Source organism: Sciurus vulgaris (genome assembly GCF_902686455.1).
Source record: "Sciurus vulgaris genome assembly, chromosome: 6".
NCBI lineage: Eukaryota > Metazoa > Chordata > Mammalia > Rodentia > Sciuridae > Sciurus > Sciurus vulgaris.
In genome coordinates, this window is record NC_136466.1 from 15438684 (window position 1) to 15456886 (window position 18203).

The window sequence follows — 18203 nt, forward strand, 5'->3', positions numbered from 1 at the left end:
AGGAAAGCTGTTAGCATCTGAATTGTATCATAACTAATGCTCAAGTCGAGACTTCTCACAAAGATATATTTTCCCAGGGTAGATCTTTTATTTGGTATGGCAAAAGAAATGACTACTGCTTAACAAAAAATCACACTATTATCATATGATAACCCATGACCATTCACTTTGCGTGTGTAATAGTAATTCAGTTTCTAGTTTAAACAATACAAAGCTGAAGGATTAAGAACATTCACGTGCATTAAAAATAGCTAAAACAGATACTGGAAGGTAAATCTATTCAAATTGAGTACTGTTAACAGATCTCCAACTTTTAGTAGCCAGACACTGGCTTTAGTTGTTAACAACACTGGCATGAGATGATTTCAATCTTAAAATGGCCACATAGTCAGAGTGCCCAGTGTGGATAACATTTCCCAAAACAATAAGAAGAAATTTGGGGTGCAGTGACTTTTAAACAATGGCTAAATAAGGTTATGATAAAATAAATCAGAGAAGTGAGATGGTTTAATGGCTTTTTAATGAGCCTAATGTTTTCCATTTTAATGAGCCCTCTTACATCAGCTTTAATCATTTTATGAGTATGAGAAATGATTGAGAAATGGCTTGCATTAATTCAATTTTCCGTTCGGTCTTCCCACAAGCCATTATGGCACAGTGGCTAATGGGAGTCAACTTGGATAAGTGGGAACTTAGATAAAAGGACAAGTCTCAGCTAAATTTAGCTAGACACTTGATATGTTACCTGGTGATAAGGTTATACTTCCTCATTTTTCAAAGTGAGCACACCAAATGCCTGAATGGTGTTTTAACACTATATGCCACAAGCAAAAATTAATTAGGATACTTGAAAAGAACTATAATTTGTTCTAAGATTTCTACAAAATTGTTTTAAAATTACCTAGTTTTTATTAGTGGTGTATTGAGATTAATAATAAATAAAATAACTAAACTGCGTGATATGTACTTTTGAAAAAAAATTGTGCTTAAAATCATGTAAAGCCTTTGTATTAAAGAACAGGACTAATTTCTCTACTACCTAGAATCAATGGTATGGAAAATCTTTAACTGTATCAAATTATATATGCAAAAATCTATATGAATATTCACAAGGAAGAAATCATTAAATAATATAAAAAATACAAAATAAAATTTAAAATGAGGGCAAATTCTGATCTGTCAATAAGAGTTATTTCAAATGTACCAATAAGCCACCTCTAATTCAAGTTAAAATACTCACTTAAAAAAAAATATATCCAACACTGTATGACTCACAAAACTAACAGGTAAATTCAAGAATTAACTATTGAGGCCATCACTGGTTGGTGGCAGTCGCTGAGCGAGCTGGTGGCTGAGCCAGGCCATCTACATCATGGAAGTAAGCAACGGGGAGCTAACCCACCCAGCCAGCAGGCCAAGGATAGACGTCATAAGTGAGTGACCCCGCCTGACCCCTAACACCTAGGTCGGTGCCATCACTGGTTAGTCGGAGTCGCGGAGCAAGCTGACGGGCGAGTCAGGCTGCTTGCATCATGGGAGGTAGCAGGCGGGCACCCAACCCCCACTGCCTTGGGAGCCAACCACCAGGCCATATACAGACACCACCACTGAACAACCCCGCCTGACCACCACACCGAGGTTTGTCGCCATCACAGAGTTAGCCAGAGGCGTCTTTATAGGCTGGTGCAAGCATTTTGAATTACTCAAAATGAATTCCAATGAGGAGGGCATGGCCATCATCATTGGAAGGGCAACTCCCTTCCTGAGACACCTACAGGAGGCTAGAGGACCTTTGACAAGACCCAGGAGCCAAGAAGAGGAGGTATTGAGAAACTTGGGACCAACTCAGAGCCACGGGGGAATATACCCCACCAGAAGGCCACCACCTGTAGAAGGCCAGCTTCCTAGTGGAGCACCGCATTATCAAGTTCCTCCAAGACTTCAGGCTAATGAAGGCTAAGAGGTGAGTTATTGGAAATCAACAGAGACAATATTAGTCAATAGAGGAAATCTGCAATATCCCAGAGTTTCACTACTAGAGAGGTAGATACCTGAGCAATATGAGAAAACAAGGGAAGAAAATGTCCCAAACAAACCTAGATGGTATAGCAATAATATCCAATGACGGCATGGCATTTCTGACATTCAGAAAGGGAGTTCAGAATGTACATAATCAAAACAATCAAGGACGCAAACAAGGAGATGAAAGAGCAAATGCAGGCATTAAAGGATGAGATGAAAGGGCAAATGCAGGCATTGAATGATCGCACCAATCGACAGTTAAAAAAGTAAATACAGGAAGCAAAAGATCATTTCAATAAAGATTTAGAGACATTGAAAATAAACCAAACAGAAATCCTTGAAATAAAGGAAACAATAAACCAAATTAAAAACTCCATAGAAAGCATAATCAATAGGATAGAACAACTGGAAGACAGAACCTCAGATATCAAAGACAAAGTATTTAATCTTGAAAACAAAGTTGACCAAACACAGAGGACAGTAAGAAATCATGGACAGAATCTACAAGAACTATGGGATATCATGAAAAGGCCAAATTTAAGAATTATCGGGATTGAGGAAGACTTAGAGAAACAAACCAAAGGAATGAACAATCTATTCAATGAAATAATATCAGAAAATTTCCTAAATCTGAAGAATGAAATGGAAAATCAAGTACAAGAGGCTTATAGAACTCCAAATACACAAAATTACAATAGACACCACAAGGCAAATTATAATAAAAATACCTAACATAAAAAATAAAGACAGAATTTAAAGGCTGTGAGAGAAAAGAATCAAATTATATACAGGGGGAAACCAATATGGATATCAGCAGATTTTTCAATCCAGCCCCTAAAAGCTAAAAGGGCCTGGAACAACATTTTTCAAGCTCTGAAAGAACATGGATGCCAACCAAGAATCTTATACCCAGAAAAAGTTACCTTCAGATTTGACGATGAAATAAAATCCTTCCATGATAAACAAAAGCTAAAAGAATTTACAAAAAGAAAGCTGGCATTACAGAACATTCTCAGAAAAATATTCCATGAGGAAGAGATGAAAAATAATGATGTAAATCAGCAAAGAGAGGAACTACCCTAAAGGAACAACCAAATAAAGGAGAAATCAAGTCATGTTAAAAAAAAAAAAAAAGAGCCAAATGACCAGGAATACAAATCATAACACAATAATAACCCTGAATGTTAATGGCCTGAACTTATCAATCAAAAGACATAGACTGGCAGATTGGATTATAAAGAAAGATCCAACAATTTGCTGCCTGCAAGAGACTCATCTCATAGAAAGATTTCCACAGACTAAAGGTGAAAGGATGGGAAAAAACCTACCATACACGTGGACACAGTGAAAAAGTTGGAGTATCCATCCTCATATCAGATAATGTGGACTTCAAGCCAAAGTTAGTCAGAAGGGATAAAGAAGGACATTTCATATTGCTTAAGGGAAGCATAAATCAGCAAGACATAACAATCATAAATATCTATGCCCCAAACAGTGGCTCATCCATATAAGTCAAACAAATCATTCTCAATGCCAGAAATCAAATAGACCACAACACAATAATACGAGTTGATTTTAACACACCTCTCTCACCACTGGACAGATCCTCCAAATAAAAATTGAACAAAGAAACCATAGATCTCAAAAACACAATCAATAATTTAGACTTAACAGACATTTATAGAATATACCATCCACTTTCTTCTCAGCAGCACATGGGATCCTTCTCTAAAACAGACCATATATTATGCCACAAAGCTACTGTTAGCAAATACAAGAAGATAGAGATACTACCTTGTATTCTATCAGATCATAATGGATTGAAATTAGAAATAAATGACAGAGTAAAAAAAAAACTACTCCAACACCTGGAGATTAAATAATACGCTATTGTATGATGAATGGATAACAGAAGATATCAGGAAGGAAATTAAAAAATTCTTAGAGGTAAATGAGAACAAAGAAACAACATATCAAAATCTCTGGGACACTATGAAAGCAGTTCTTAAAGGAAAATTTATTTCATGGAGCGCATTCAATAAAAGAAGAAAAAAAAATCAACAAACGACCTAACACTATGGCTCAAAGCCCTAGAAGAAAAAGAACAGAGCAACACCAAAAGTAGTAGAAGACAGGAAATAGTTAAAATTAGAGCTGAAATCAATGAAACTGCAACTAAAGAAACAGTCAAAAAAATTGAAAAAATAAATAGTTGGTAGTTTGAAAAACTAAACAAAAATGATAAACCCTTAGCCACACTAACAAAGAGAAGAAGAGAGAAAAACCCAAATTACTAAAATTCAGAATGAACAAGGAAATATCACAACAGACACAATTGAAATAAAAAACATAATTAGAAGGTATTTTGAAAATCTATACTCCAACAAAATAGAAAATCTCAAAGACATCAACAGGTTTCTAGAGACATATGAATTACCTAAACTGAACGAGGAGGACATATACAATTTAAATAGATCAATTTCAAGTAATGAAATAGAAGAAGTCATCAAAAGCCTACCAACAAAGAAAAGTCCAGGAATAGATGGGTTCTCAGCCGAGTTCTACAAAACCTTTAAAGAAGAGCTCATTCCAATACTTCTCAAAGTATTTCATGAAATAGAAGAGGAGGGAACCTTCCCAAACTCATTCTATGAAGCCAATATCACCCTGATAAACCAGACAGAGACACATCAAGGAAAGAAAATTTCAGACCAATATCCTTAATGAACATAGACACAAAAATTCTCAACAAAATCTTAGCAAATTGCAAACAAAAATATATTAAAAAGATAGTGCACCACTATCAAGTGGGTTTTATCCCAGGGATGCAAGGTTGGTTCAACATCCAGAAATCAATAAATGTAATTCACCATATCAATAATCTTAAAGTCAAGAATCACATGATTATTTCCATAGATGCAGAAAAAGCATTTGATAAAATACAGCATCACTTCATGCTCAAAACACTGGAAAAAAATAGGGATAGTGGGAACATTCCTTAACATTGTAAAGTCCATCTATGCTAAGCCCATGGCCAATATCATTCTAAATGGTGAAAAACTGAAAGCATTCCCTCTAAAAACTGGAACAAGGCAGGGATGCCCTCTTTCACCACTTCTATTCAACATTGTCCATGAAACTCTAGCCAGAGCAATTAGACAGATCAAGGAAATTAAATGGATATGAATAGGAAAAGAAGAACTCAAACTATTCCTATTTGCTGATGACATGATTATATATTTAGAGGAACCAGAAAATTCCACCAGAAAACTTTTAGAACTCATAAGTGACTTCAGTAAAGTAGCAGGATATAAGATTAATGTTCATAAATCCAATGCATTTTTATTCATAAGTGATGAATCTTCAGAAAGAGAAGTTAGGAAAACTACCCCATTCACAATAGCTTTGAAAAGAATAAAATGCTTGGGAATCAATCTAACAAAAGAGGTGAAAGACCTCTACAATGAGAACTACAGAACACTAAAGAAAGAAATTAAAGAAAACCTTAGAAGATGGAAAGATCTCCCATGTTCTTGGATAGGCAGAACTAATATTGTAAAAATGGCCATATTACCTAAAGTGCTATACAGATTCAATGCAATTCCAATTAAAATTCCAATGACATACCTTACAGAAATAGAGCAAGCAATCATGAAATTTATCTGGAAGAATAAGAAATCCAGAATAGATAAAGCAATTCTTAGCAGGAAGAGTGAAGCAGGGGGTATTGCAATACCAGAACTTCAACTATACTACAAAGCAAAATAACAAAAACAGCATGGTATTGGCACCAACAGAGACAGGTAGATCAATAGTATAGAATAGAGGACACGGACACAAACTCAAATAAATACAATTTTCTCATACTAGACAAAGGTGCCAAAAATATGCAATGGAGAAAAGATAGCCTCTTCAACAAATGTTGCTGGGAAAACTGGAAATATATATGCAAGAGAATGATACTAAACCCCTATCTCTCACCCTGCACAAAACTCAACTCAAAATGGATCAAGGACCTTGAAATCAGACCAGAGACCCTGCATCTTATAGAACAAAAAGTAGGTCCAAATCTTCAACTTGTTGGCTTAGGATCAGACTTCCTTAACAGGACTCCCATAGCACAAGAAATAAAAGCAAGAAGCAATAGGTGGACAGATTCAAACTAAAAAGCTTTCTCTCAGCAAAAGAAACTATCAACAATGTGAAGAGAGAGCCTACAGAGTGGGAGAATATCTTTGCCACTCATCCTTCAGATAGAGCGCTAATTTCCAGAATCTATAAAGAACTCAAAATACTCTACACAAACAATACAAATAACCCAATCAACAAATGGGCTAAGGATATGAACAGACACTTCACAGAAGAAGATCTACAAGCAATTAACAAATATATGAAATATATAATAAGAGAAATGCAAATCAAAACTACCCTTAGATTCCATCTCACCCCAATTAGAATGGTGATTATCAAGAATACAAGCAACAATAGGTGTTGGAGAGGATGTGGGAAAAGAAGTTACACTCATACATTGCTGGTGGGGCTGCAAATTAGTGCATCCACTCTGGAAAGCAGTATGGAGATTCCTTAGAAAACTTGGAATGGAACCACCATTTGACCCAGCTATCTCACTCCTTGGCCTATACCCAAAGGACTTAAAATCAGCATACTACAGAGATACAGCCACATCAATGTTCATAGGTGCTCAATTTGCAATAGCCACATTGTGGAACCAACCTAGATGCCCCTCAATTGATGAATGGATAAAGAAACTGTGGTGTATATATACCTTGGAATATTACTCAGCCATAAAGAATAATAAAATTATGGCATTTGCAGGCAAATGGATACAATTGGAGAATATCATGCTAAGTGAGTTAAGCCAATCTCAAAAAACTAAAGGACGAATGATCTCACTGATAAGTGGATGATGACACATATAGGGGGTGGGAAGAGGGCATGAATGGAGGAAGGAAGGACTCTATAGAGGGATAAGAGGGGAGGGAGGGGTTGGAGTGCAAGAAAAAATAATTAAAAAAAAAGAATTCAATATTGATAGTTATAGTGTACTGTGACTTTTCTGAAACATTTGAAGAAAAGATTTCAAATGATTTTACCAAAAGGAAATGATAATTATTTGAGGGGAGAGATGTTTATCTTCATTTGAACATTAAATAATATGTACATGTAAAGGAACATCATATAAAATGCTATAAATATGTATGATTTTTTGTGTAGCAGTTAAGAAAATTCAAGGACAAGACTGAAGGCATGGGGAACATAAGGAAATATGCACAGAAAAAATCATACCCAAGACCTGTCCCATGAAGACATTCCACACAGTAGAAATCTGGACTCCAAAAATTCTGAGGGCACCGGGTAGTAGTCACTACTGCTAGACCAAAAAAAACGGGTGTGCCCAGAAATTAGAAGTTGCCACCATCATTACTACCCTCACAGTCAGAATAGATTCTCTGCATTGGTATCATTTAATCCAAAATTTTTGCATGGTATGACATCACGGTAGGTTCTTTCTGAAGTCTTCTTCTTAGTATGGAAAAAAGAGAACGCAAAAATAGGCATTTGCAGCCTAGTTGATGGGAGGTGGATTCTCCTCTCACACAAATTCATGAAGCAGAAAATACAGTCAGGGACAGTAAAAGAGATTTAGAAATTTGGGGGAAAAAAACCCTGATGGAAAAACAGATGTTAGGATACATATGAATAACAAAAGTTAATATATAGAAATTTTAAGAGGCAAACTATAGCTCTTTCAAAAATCTAGAAAAAAAAAATCTTCATCAACTGAATTCAAATGGAGCGTACCAGCACCAATATGTAACAGATGTCATGTTTAGCTCCTTATGGTGAAATAAAATGGAGGAACAAGGGATGCGGAAGGAAGGAAGAATAGAAGGAAGAGAGGAAAGAAGGAAGGTAGATAATACTTTTTAAAATCTACTAAGTAATAATTATTTATTTAATCTGTTCTAAAAGTATTTGACTTCAGTGATTTAACAATTTCGTTGGGATCCAAAAGAAGTAGATTAGCATAGAAAAATTATAATGTATTATATTCTAAACTCTCATAAAGATAAAAATAGACTATGTTCAATGCAGGTGACTCCTTATATACTTATAGACATGTAAGTAAGAGTTCTTTGGGCACATAATAAAATGTGAAAGGAAATAAAGATATTAAAGCTATAATGAGAAATTTATTTTATAAGAAATTTATATAACGAGAAATATTTAAAAAATATTTGTTTTACGGAAACCTTACCTCCTCTCCTCTGAGCAACTCTTGGCTATGATGTTCCTTTTTCTAATGTACATACCTATCTTTGCATATGTGTTAAATGTTTAGCTTAGTAGCAGGCAACGTGTAGAGTCATAGCAAAGATGGGTAAGAAAACCAATCAAACAAGAAATACCAAAATGAAGGCAATGAAGACCAAATGCCTAAAAATATCAAGGCTAAGAAATTTCAAAGCACAACTGGCAAATACTGCAATAGACAACTTTTTTTTTCCCCCAAAAGCAAAATGTATGAATCACTCAAAAATTAACCAGTTAAAGTATTCCCTCCTATCTTTCTCAACAATAATTCCAAACAATTATTCCCCTTTAACCCACAGTGTTTTCAATCATAATACAGAATTTGCCTCCTGTTTCACAAGAGCATTGATCTCAAAATATTGCATGCCACTACTTTGCTCTAGTTCTATAAGTTTCTTTCTTTATTCAAGTCAATTTATGCACATGTTATCAACCTCAGGACTCATTATTCTGTGCCTCCTGCATCGTCTCCTTAAAACAGTGCCTGTAAACCAACTTAAATGCTCGCATTCATTCTTCACTCTCCCATTTCTGTTTCTCAATACCAGTCTTCTCCTCAGCTCTTGAAATTTGACTTCACTGACCAAAGGTTTTTGAAAATAGAATCATTAAATCTTCTCATCTCCTCTTAAATAGCGATACAGTTAACAACTGTTTAATATTTCTCTCATCGGGCTTACTTGGCACTTTTAGGCAATGTCTACAATACCTGTCTCTAGTTGCTTAGTATGCTTGAACTGAGAGGTTTCCTTCTAGTTCAGACTAGTGTCTTTTCATTGCTTTCCTGACTTTCTTCAGCTCCTTTTCCTGTCCTTCTTTTCACTGTTTTATTTTCTGTGATTTCATACTCCATATTGTTGTTCCTATTAATGACTTCCTGGAAGATCCTGATTCCATACATTCAATATGCTCTATATCCTCAGCTGCTCCTTTTCCTGAACATTTTACCTTATACTCAATAGCTACTGTACCACTGCTCCTTACTTTTACAGAGATAATTCAATTCTACCATGTCACAAACAAAACTCACCTTCTACATCTGCTTCCCTCTTTCTTCATGTTTGCATTAGTGCACATACAAAATTGTAAGTTATTTCTCTCCTTCATGTCCACATTTTTTAGTCTATAAGTCTTAGGGCATTGTCTACTAAATGAAAATTTTTTCCTCCCATCACTCTGCTTTATTCCATTCCCTCATTACTTCTTACCACAGTCACGCAAAATGATTCCAAAAAGTTAACAGTGAATAATTTCATTTATAGTCAAGTCTATCCTACTCTATAGGCAACAAAATATGGAAAACACAGTAAGTGTAAGTAACAAATTCTTTGTCATTGTGTAGAAATTGCTTACTACAGGTTTAAATTTTATGAAATCTGGATTTGTATTAATGTATTAAAATAAATGAGGCATTTATTTTTTAAAACTGTACCCTTGCAATTAAGGAGCTTCTCAAGGAACATTTTTAAAATTAAGATCTATGAATATTAGTGATCTGAAATAATTTAAATTTTCAAAAACTATTGAAAGATTACATGAACTTGGAAAGAGTTCAAATAAGTGAAATTTCTTTCCTACAAGACCTACCAGACTATATTATGCTAACATGTGCTAAGACTTCTGAGAGAAATATATCATCTTTAGTATTTCATAAGCATATTTCACCAAGTCTCTTTATCATAGTATAGCTATTAACATAAAACCATAACACCTTTTAAAAAGTTTTAAAAACTGAAGTATGTACAAAACAAGTTATGCTTCCATATAAACTATGTGAAATTTCAGGTTATATAAATCAAAATTAATTTTATATTATTAGGAACTTTGCTGAAAACAATTTTCCAGTCTTTTCTAAATATACTGATTTATGAACACCAGATTAAGACACAGAGTATGAAGAGAAATTGAGTTTGAAATCATTTTGCATGTGAAGTGTGATTCCCATTGGAATCTATTTAAATCCTTCTGAGATATGCATCCATAATATTGCTAAGAAATACAGGATTAGTTTGGAATAAATTAGCAGGATGATTAATTAAACCAGAAATATTTATCATTATTAAAAAGTGATATCTCAAGGAATCTAAAAACCTATCTTTTTGAACTCCTGCTTAATCTAGATTAAATTCAATACACTTTAGTATACTGAACTATAGTTTCTTTGTAAAATACAGACACAGGAGTTTGAAAAAGAATATGATGGGTTTTAGAAAATGACATGTGTGGATTTCTAAATTCATGTTTAATCTCTCATTTCATCCTTCATTTTATAGTAACAAAATAACTGTCTGAAGTCTCCAGGAGTCTTAGAATGATGCAGAAAATTACCAGATAAGTGAATCTGGTTTGCTTGATGTTCTTATATATATCAATGCTTACTATGTGATCTGAACATACAGTTCTGAATATGTTTCTATCATCTTGGTGGAGATGGAGAAGAACAGTCTAGGTGACTATACATACATTATCCCTTTACATCCAGATCATTTTATTTGAAGGATAGAGACCTATTGATTTTCTTTTGGAATAAATTAGCCCAAACTACCCCTCAAAAAAAGTGCAGAATTATTAATCATGATATGGTAGGAACAACAGAACCCTTCAAAAAGTTACATGGGAAAAATTCCTTCGAAATTAAAATTTTCATGATGAAAATGTACTTATGACTTTTTTTATAGAAAAATCCAAACATGTATAAGTCTAGAAATAGTATAATAAACTCCCAAGTACCCATCTGAAAAAATTTATGGTAAATTTTATTTCAAGAAGGTCTCCTGTCTTTTCTGTACCCTGCAGGATTTGAAGTAAATATGACACATTTTATCAATTGGCCTGTAAATATTCTAAGGCCTTTTCTAAAGAACAGAATAATTTTAAAATATAAACAATCATTAAGTATTGTATATCTGTGAATTCCATATTCCTGGATTCAACCAATCATGGATGGAAAATATTTGAATAAAAGTGTGTTTGTGCTAAACTTGTAGAAGTTTTTCTTGTCACTAATCCCTAAACAATACATTGTGACAACTATTTGCATAGCATTTGCATTGTGTAAGTATTGTAAGTAGTCTAGAGATGATTTAAAAAATACAATAGAATATGTATAGTTATATGCAAATGCTATTTTGTCATTTTTATATAAAGGACTTGACTATCTGTAGGTTTTGGTAAGGCCAGGGGAAGCAATCCCCTATGAAAAGAGAGATACTATAGTCCCACTTTTAAAAAATTAAACAGAATGATTCCTCACTATTATGAAATATGAAGCAAATGTTCAGATTTCCCTGATTATATTACAAATGTATCTATTTAATGTTATCATTTGCTTAAATTTGAATTTTAAAAGTCCAGAAGTTACAAATAGTTAATGTGTCCCTAAATTATTTTTTTTAATCTAGAGTTTCTTTTCCAATGCTTTTATTCACTAAAGCCACTACAATAAACTGAGGAGGATTGGGATGAGAGCCACTTTATAAAGATGGAGAGAGCCGAGAACAGAAAGCTATTATTTGGTACCCAACGTCACCATTTGCTTAAGCATTCATCTTGCTGTGCTAATTCTGACTCTAAGAGTAAGGAAGAAGAGAACTGGAAAATGGGTGAGGCAGAGGGGGAGGCAGAGCTGTGGAATAGCTGTATTTATTTATTTGGGGGATTGAGGTACCTATTTCCCAGAAATCAAGATCACACAGGAGGAGCAGGACTGAAGCTCCCTAGTTAGTGTTTTGCACAAAATGATTACCCACAGGAACAGAGAGCACTAGTGGCAAGAAAGCTATAGAGAGGTCTCCTTATGAAGGTATGGAGCTGCTGCTGGAGCTGAGGGAAGTGTAGAGTTCCACCCTGACCCTTCCACATTTTATATCTTCTTATCTATGCACTATTAGGGAAAATCTGAAGCCTGGCCTTTCAACTGGGGAGGGAGGGGGAGCTGCCCAGAAAAGGTAAACTACACAGCAGTCAAACACGTCATACATTTGTCTCTTTCTCCTTTCTCAGGTTAAAAGCACATTAGAATAGGGAGGTCTTGAGAAAGGAAGAGTGTTTCTGAGGCAGAAGAGATCTCCCTTTTTCCCCAGTCTCCCTTTTCCTCCAGCAGGACATGACTCTCAGCTCAAGTCTACATGGGGAGATGATATTTAAGTGGGATAACACCAAAAAGTCTTATAATAAAGTGGAGTTTAAATAACTAAAGTGAATGAAAAGTTGTGAAATCTGTCAGAGTTGTCAATAAGAACATTTTGACAGATTGCAGTCGAAGGCAGTGATTGTAGAAACACAAACTGCTTCATGTTTACACCCCCACTGAGTTGAGACTACTCAATAAACCAGTTTGATGTGAATTTCATAGCACATGGTCCCTAAACACAAGCTAATTCCTTCTGGGACTTCACCAGAGAAAGAGCAATCTGTTTTAGTTCTGGGAGAAAACTGCCAGTGTCAGCCTTACTGAGAGACATCATGTCTGTCTGCAACCTGGAACCTTCCTAAGGAATTTTCAAGAGCAATTTTGACCCAATGATGTTTTCCTGCATGCTTTAACTTGCCATGCATGCCATTTGAAAGTTGCAATTTCTTGAGTGCATTGCAGACCCGTAGTGAGTTCCCTGGTTTCCTCCTTGATTTACTTGTGAGGAAAGTTTCATTCATCTAGAAACTCAATCTGGGTTAGAGACAAAAATTGTCAGGATTTACTCAGACTGAAGGAAGTTCTAGGAAATTGGACTCTCAGAAGTAAAATCAAGGAAGTTCTGGAGGAATCAGAAAGAATTGGTTATCCTTCTTTCTTTATTGTTCATTAAAGTGTCATGCATCTTCTCCTGTAAGGACAGAGTGCCAGGCATTTGGGGGCTCCGTGTATTATTTTGTTACTAGCATAACTACAACTGTTTAGTAGAAGTGCAAAAGACCAGCAGTTGAATCTTTGCTATATTAAGCAGATGAGTTTCCAATTACTAATATGACCAATTATCCCAATGTTAGTGACTTAAAACAACATACACTGATTTTTTTTTTTTCTTACAGTTATAAAGAGTGGAAATGTAAAGTAGGCCTCACTGGGTTGATCTCAAAGTGTTGGCAGAGCTGTGTTCCTCCTGGAAGCTCCAAGGAAGAATTCATTTCCTTGTCTTTTCCAGTATCTAGGAACTTCTGCATTCCTTGGCTCATGCCCCCACCACACTCTGAATTTTGCTTCTATCGTCTCAGGTTTTCCTCTGTCTCTGACTCTGACTCTGACTCTCCGGTCTCCCTCTTTAATATCTAAATATACTTCTGATAACAATGGGCTCACCTGGAAAAAGCAGGTGAATCTTCTCATCTGAAGATCCTTAAATCACATCTGCAAATTTCTTTGTGATGCTGCATAATTCTGGGTTCCAGGGCTTAAGATTTCTTGAGGGTCCATGAGTCTGCATACCACGTTAAGCATTAAAAAAATGCCTTAAAAATATTAGTTGTATCTCAATGAAATTTATTCCACACTTATCTCCAACTACTCAGCCTTTCCACAGAACAACATGAGTTTAATACACCAGGAAACTCAACATTTGTCACAACCTTCAGTATAAATGCTATTTGACTATCATCTTGTTAAATGTTTTTATTTCTCACTAGATGCCCATTTCATCATCTTATAAGGAGGCTGAGAAGATTCTGTCCATGAATCTCAATTTTTTTTTTTTCTGGAAAACCAAATTTATAGTATCTTGACTTTTACTTGCCTGAGACAGAACTTCTACAACCGAGAATATTCGGAGCAGAGGTAGTTAAAAATTAAGAATCGCAATCAGTATAGCAGTTCCTCAGTGAATGTTTCAAACTTTTCCCCGTCTATTTAATATATTTAGGTTATTTGCTAAAAGAATTATTTTTACAAAGGTACATTATCCCCAGAAAACTAAAGATATTGTTCCTTCTTACTAACTGGCGAGATTTAACATGTTTTCTTTCAACTCACCTTCCTCACTGAAAGTTGGGGTGGTGGTAGCTGGATTGTTTGGGGAGGGGCTCACTATCATAGTAATTGGAAACTCTGGAAGATTTCCAAGGATGTGTAAGAGAATTGTCAAATTTCATGTTCTTCTTCATTCTTCCACTTATTAAGTAAACATGGATCTGGTAGCTCATGCATGGTGTTTCAGCAGAAGATAAGTCCATTGGAAGAGGAGTGAGTGATCATGAATGCACAAGATTTAAGGTATACTGATGAAGTTTCAAAGTCCTCAGTAAGCAAGGGAAATCAGTGTACTTGCAGATATGTTCTGCCCTTCTAACTCATATGGCCATCGTAAGATCTTAATTAGATGATACTTTGAAATATTTTGTGTAGTGCATGAGATCTCATTTAATTCTCTTTGGGATCTAGTGTAATGCTAAGCAAGCAATTTATAAGCATAATGACTTCTAAATTGTTTTATTGAATTGGGCTGTATTGCCATTAGCTCTCTTATAATGGAACCTAACATGGCTAGTTTCTTCTTTCAATTTAACTTTCTAAACAATTTACTGCAATGATAAGAACAAATACTACACTTGATCTTAGCCAAAAGGCCAAGAAGATATCAATAATGTATTTATTACTCAAGGGAATTAACAAACTGAGACAACTTGATGGGTTAGAAGTATTTTTCTTTGGTATTTCTTTCAATGTTATAAAATATCTCAATATTTTATGTAATTAGGATAAGACTGGAAATCCATTCCAAACTTCATTGAATTTGCAGAAGATGCATACCCTATTCAGCCATCCTTAGAGCATCTGAGTTTTTTTAACCTTTCCAGCTCCCAAACCAAGTACAGTTTACTTAGTTCCGAGTATGTGAATTTAGACAGAAAAGAAAAATAAGGCAACATCAGTCATAATATTTTCTATAAAAAGAACATTTTTCAAAGTATTAAAAGGTCTCATTACATGCAAAAATTAAGCTCTTAAGATGTTAACACAGACAGACCAGCTGAAGGAACCTAGTGTGTGGACTTAATCTGCCACAGAAGAGGAGACATTAAATACTGCCCCATGGGAGGTAGTGAAGAAAGTCTTGGGTAGATTAGGGAAAGGAATTCAGGAAGGACACCATGACACTGTCTCCTGCTCCCAGCTTGGTTTCCTATGTGTGTGACTCTCCCTTTCAATGTCTGAGACCATCTCCAGAACCAGACTTTATACTACTCTTTCTGTTCCTACTCAATGCAATGCTTATGATATTTTCCAAAGCTGTATGCTCCATGTACATGGTCTGACTGTTTCTGTCATGGCCTTCTGAAAAGAGGTCAAGTCCAAGACTGCTGGTGCCAGGTCTGAATCATCTGCACAGCTATTTGGAAATACCATCATTGTGACCTCGGTCTGCCAAAATGGGATTACACACAACCAAAAGAGGAATTCCCTGTACACTCAAGAGATTCTTCAAGTAACCTTCAGATTTTTAATGTAGGTTCTGTAATTTTATTTTTATTAGTAGAAGTAATAGCAACCAATAAGACCCTTGATCAGTTCTAAATTATTCTATAAATTGTGCAAAAGACAAAGATTCTATAAAATCTTTTCTGATCTCATTTGAACCTAAATCTACATCTTTAAAAATACTTGAGAGAAGAATGGAGGAACTTTAGATTATGTAGAAGGAAATGAGAGGGAGGGGGTTATGAAAAATAGCGGAATGAGTCAGACATCATTACCCCATGTACATGTATGATTACTCAAATGGTATGAATCTACATTGTGTACAACCACAGAAATGAAATGATGTACCCCATTCGTGTACAATGAATCAAAATGCAGTCTGTAAAAAATTTCAAAAAGTAGATAATTAAAAAAAAAACTTAATGAAACAAACAATCGGCAAAAAGAATGAACATAAAGTAATGTAAAACTTCCATATGCAGAATGTTTATGGTTGGGTAGTAATTACCAGCAATGGCATGAATCATCATATAAAAAGAAAATAGGCTTAATTCCTAGGTATAAAATACATCAAGTCAGCGAGATACAGAGAAAAATGGAAGAGATGGAGAAGGCTGTAGAGGACCACATTCTAAAGATTGAGCCCCACTTTGCATTCCATGTGAAAGAGCAGAGTCTCTGACTGAGGTTGAGTAGACTGGCACCCCATCCACCTCCAGGGAAGGAACACTTCTGTTAATATGAGTGATGTTAAAATGAGAAAAGCCATATGTTAACAAAGTAAACTGGTCCCACCTGGGATGGAATTAAAAGGGGATGGACTAGGATTAAAAATACAAGAACCTCAGAAACCTCTTGGACACTGAAAGCTTATTTTTTCAGCTCAGGTTGTGCAATCAGCTAGAGGTCTGTAGACCCACTTATATCAGTGTTGGCTGTACATCTCTGCAAGAAGAAAAACTACAGGATTAAAAAACGGTGGAGTTAATTTTCTAGCACTGGTGGCTTTTGCAATGTGGAATGCTTTACCAAACACTCAGGCAATTATTTTGTTTATCTTGTCTGCCTTAAGTTGTCACTGAGAAATGTCAAGCCTAAGTCCCCAAAATAGAATTCAATGTCCAGAGTACTGAAGAAAAACTATTTCTCTTGGAATACCAGCAAAAGAAACATTCTAATAAGCTCATTTTCTCGTAATAGTCTCATGTTGATATTTTGCCTGATCATCTAAATCTTCAATGAAAGGACATGCACAATTGAACAACAATGTCCATCTATTTATACTTTTCAAATGTGGTTTTTCGTAGGTTTTAGTTGCTACTGTACGAGAGATCTTAAGAATAAAAAGAAAGTAGATAACGCATCAAATTCTAACATCGAAATAAGCAATATCTTAAATTATCCCTGAAAGGGTTAACATTTTTCTAGTCTCATCCATGCTTAAATAAAGTTTTCACATGAAGTCTATGAGGGATCCTCTGTGGCAACTGTCAGGTAATACAACATCACAGTCCTCTCTTTTCAAATTGCATACATATGGGTAAAATGACAAGTGCTTAGAGTGATTCAGTTAATGGTCCGTGGCCTTAAAATTTGTGAAATATAATCACCTCATTCATCATTTGCAAAAATAAAATTTTTATCTTCTGTAACAGGAAATTAGGTGGCTAAAGGCTGAAAGTACAAATCCATCTTCAACTAATAAGGTATTAAGCGGCACTAGCAGACAGTACACTAACTTCTCCCAGACTAGGGACACAGAGAAGTGATAAGCCACATGAAATATTCACCATCAGGACTTTCGAGGTAGGCAGATTCACAACAACAGCACACAAGCTTTGTCAGGAATTGTTGAGAGATTGAAAGCATACTTAAAGGATTTATTAAAGCAATAGAGACAACCTCGACTCCAGTTACCGTGATTGCAGGGATTTTTATGGCCATGTGTTTAATCTTCCTGTGCTGTAACAGATAAGTTATGCTTTCCGCTGATTTGTGTACAAAGAGTTTTCTCAATCTTTTCTAGTACTATATAGTACTGAGGTATAGCTTTTTGACTTGCTAAGCGAAGCATTAATAGGATTGTCAGCAGCAAGATAGAACAGGCAATAAATATTAAGGTTTAATGTTACAATGATTTATGCTATAGGGAATATTGTCCTAGTTTATAAGGTATGATTATTATCATTCATAATAAGAGATGATGGGAGAAACAGAATGTTGGTAAAGGAAACTTTCTAAAGCTCCCTTCTCAGGAAAATCTTTTTACTGGAATATATTCAAGATAAGATCTCAATTTTACGAAGGGTAAAGTTGATTCAAATAGGTGCTTAATAAAATATTGCTGTTCTACTATAGGATTTTTATAAAGGCTGACATTGGTCTTTTAATACTTGCATTTCATTCACTCAAACTATTTCATAGGAAAAATAATTTG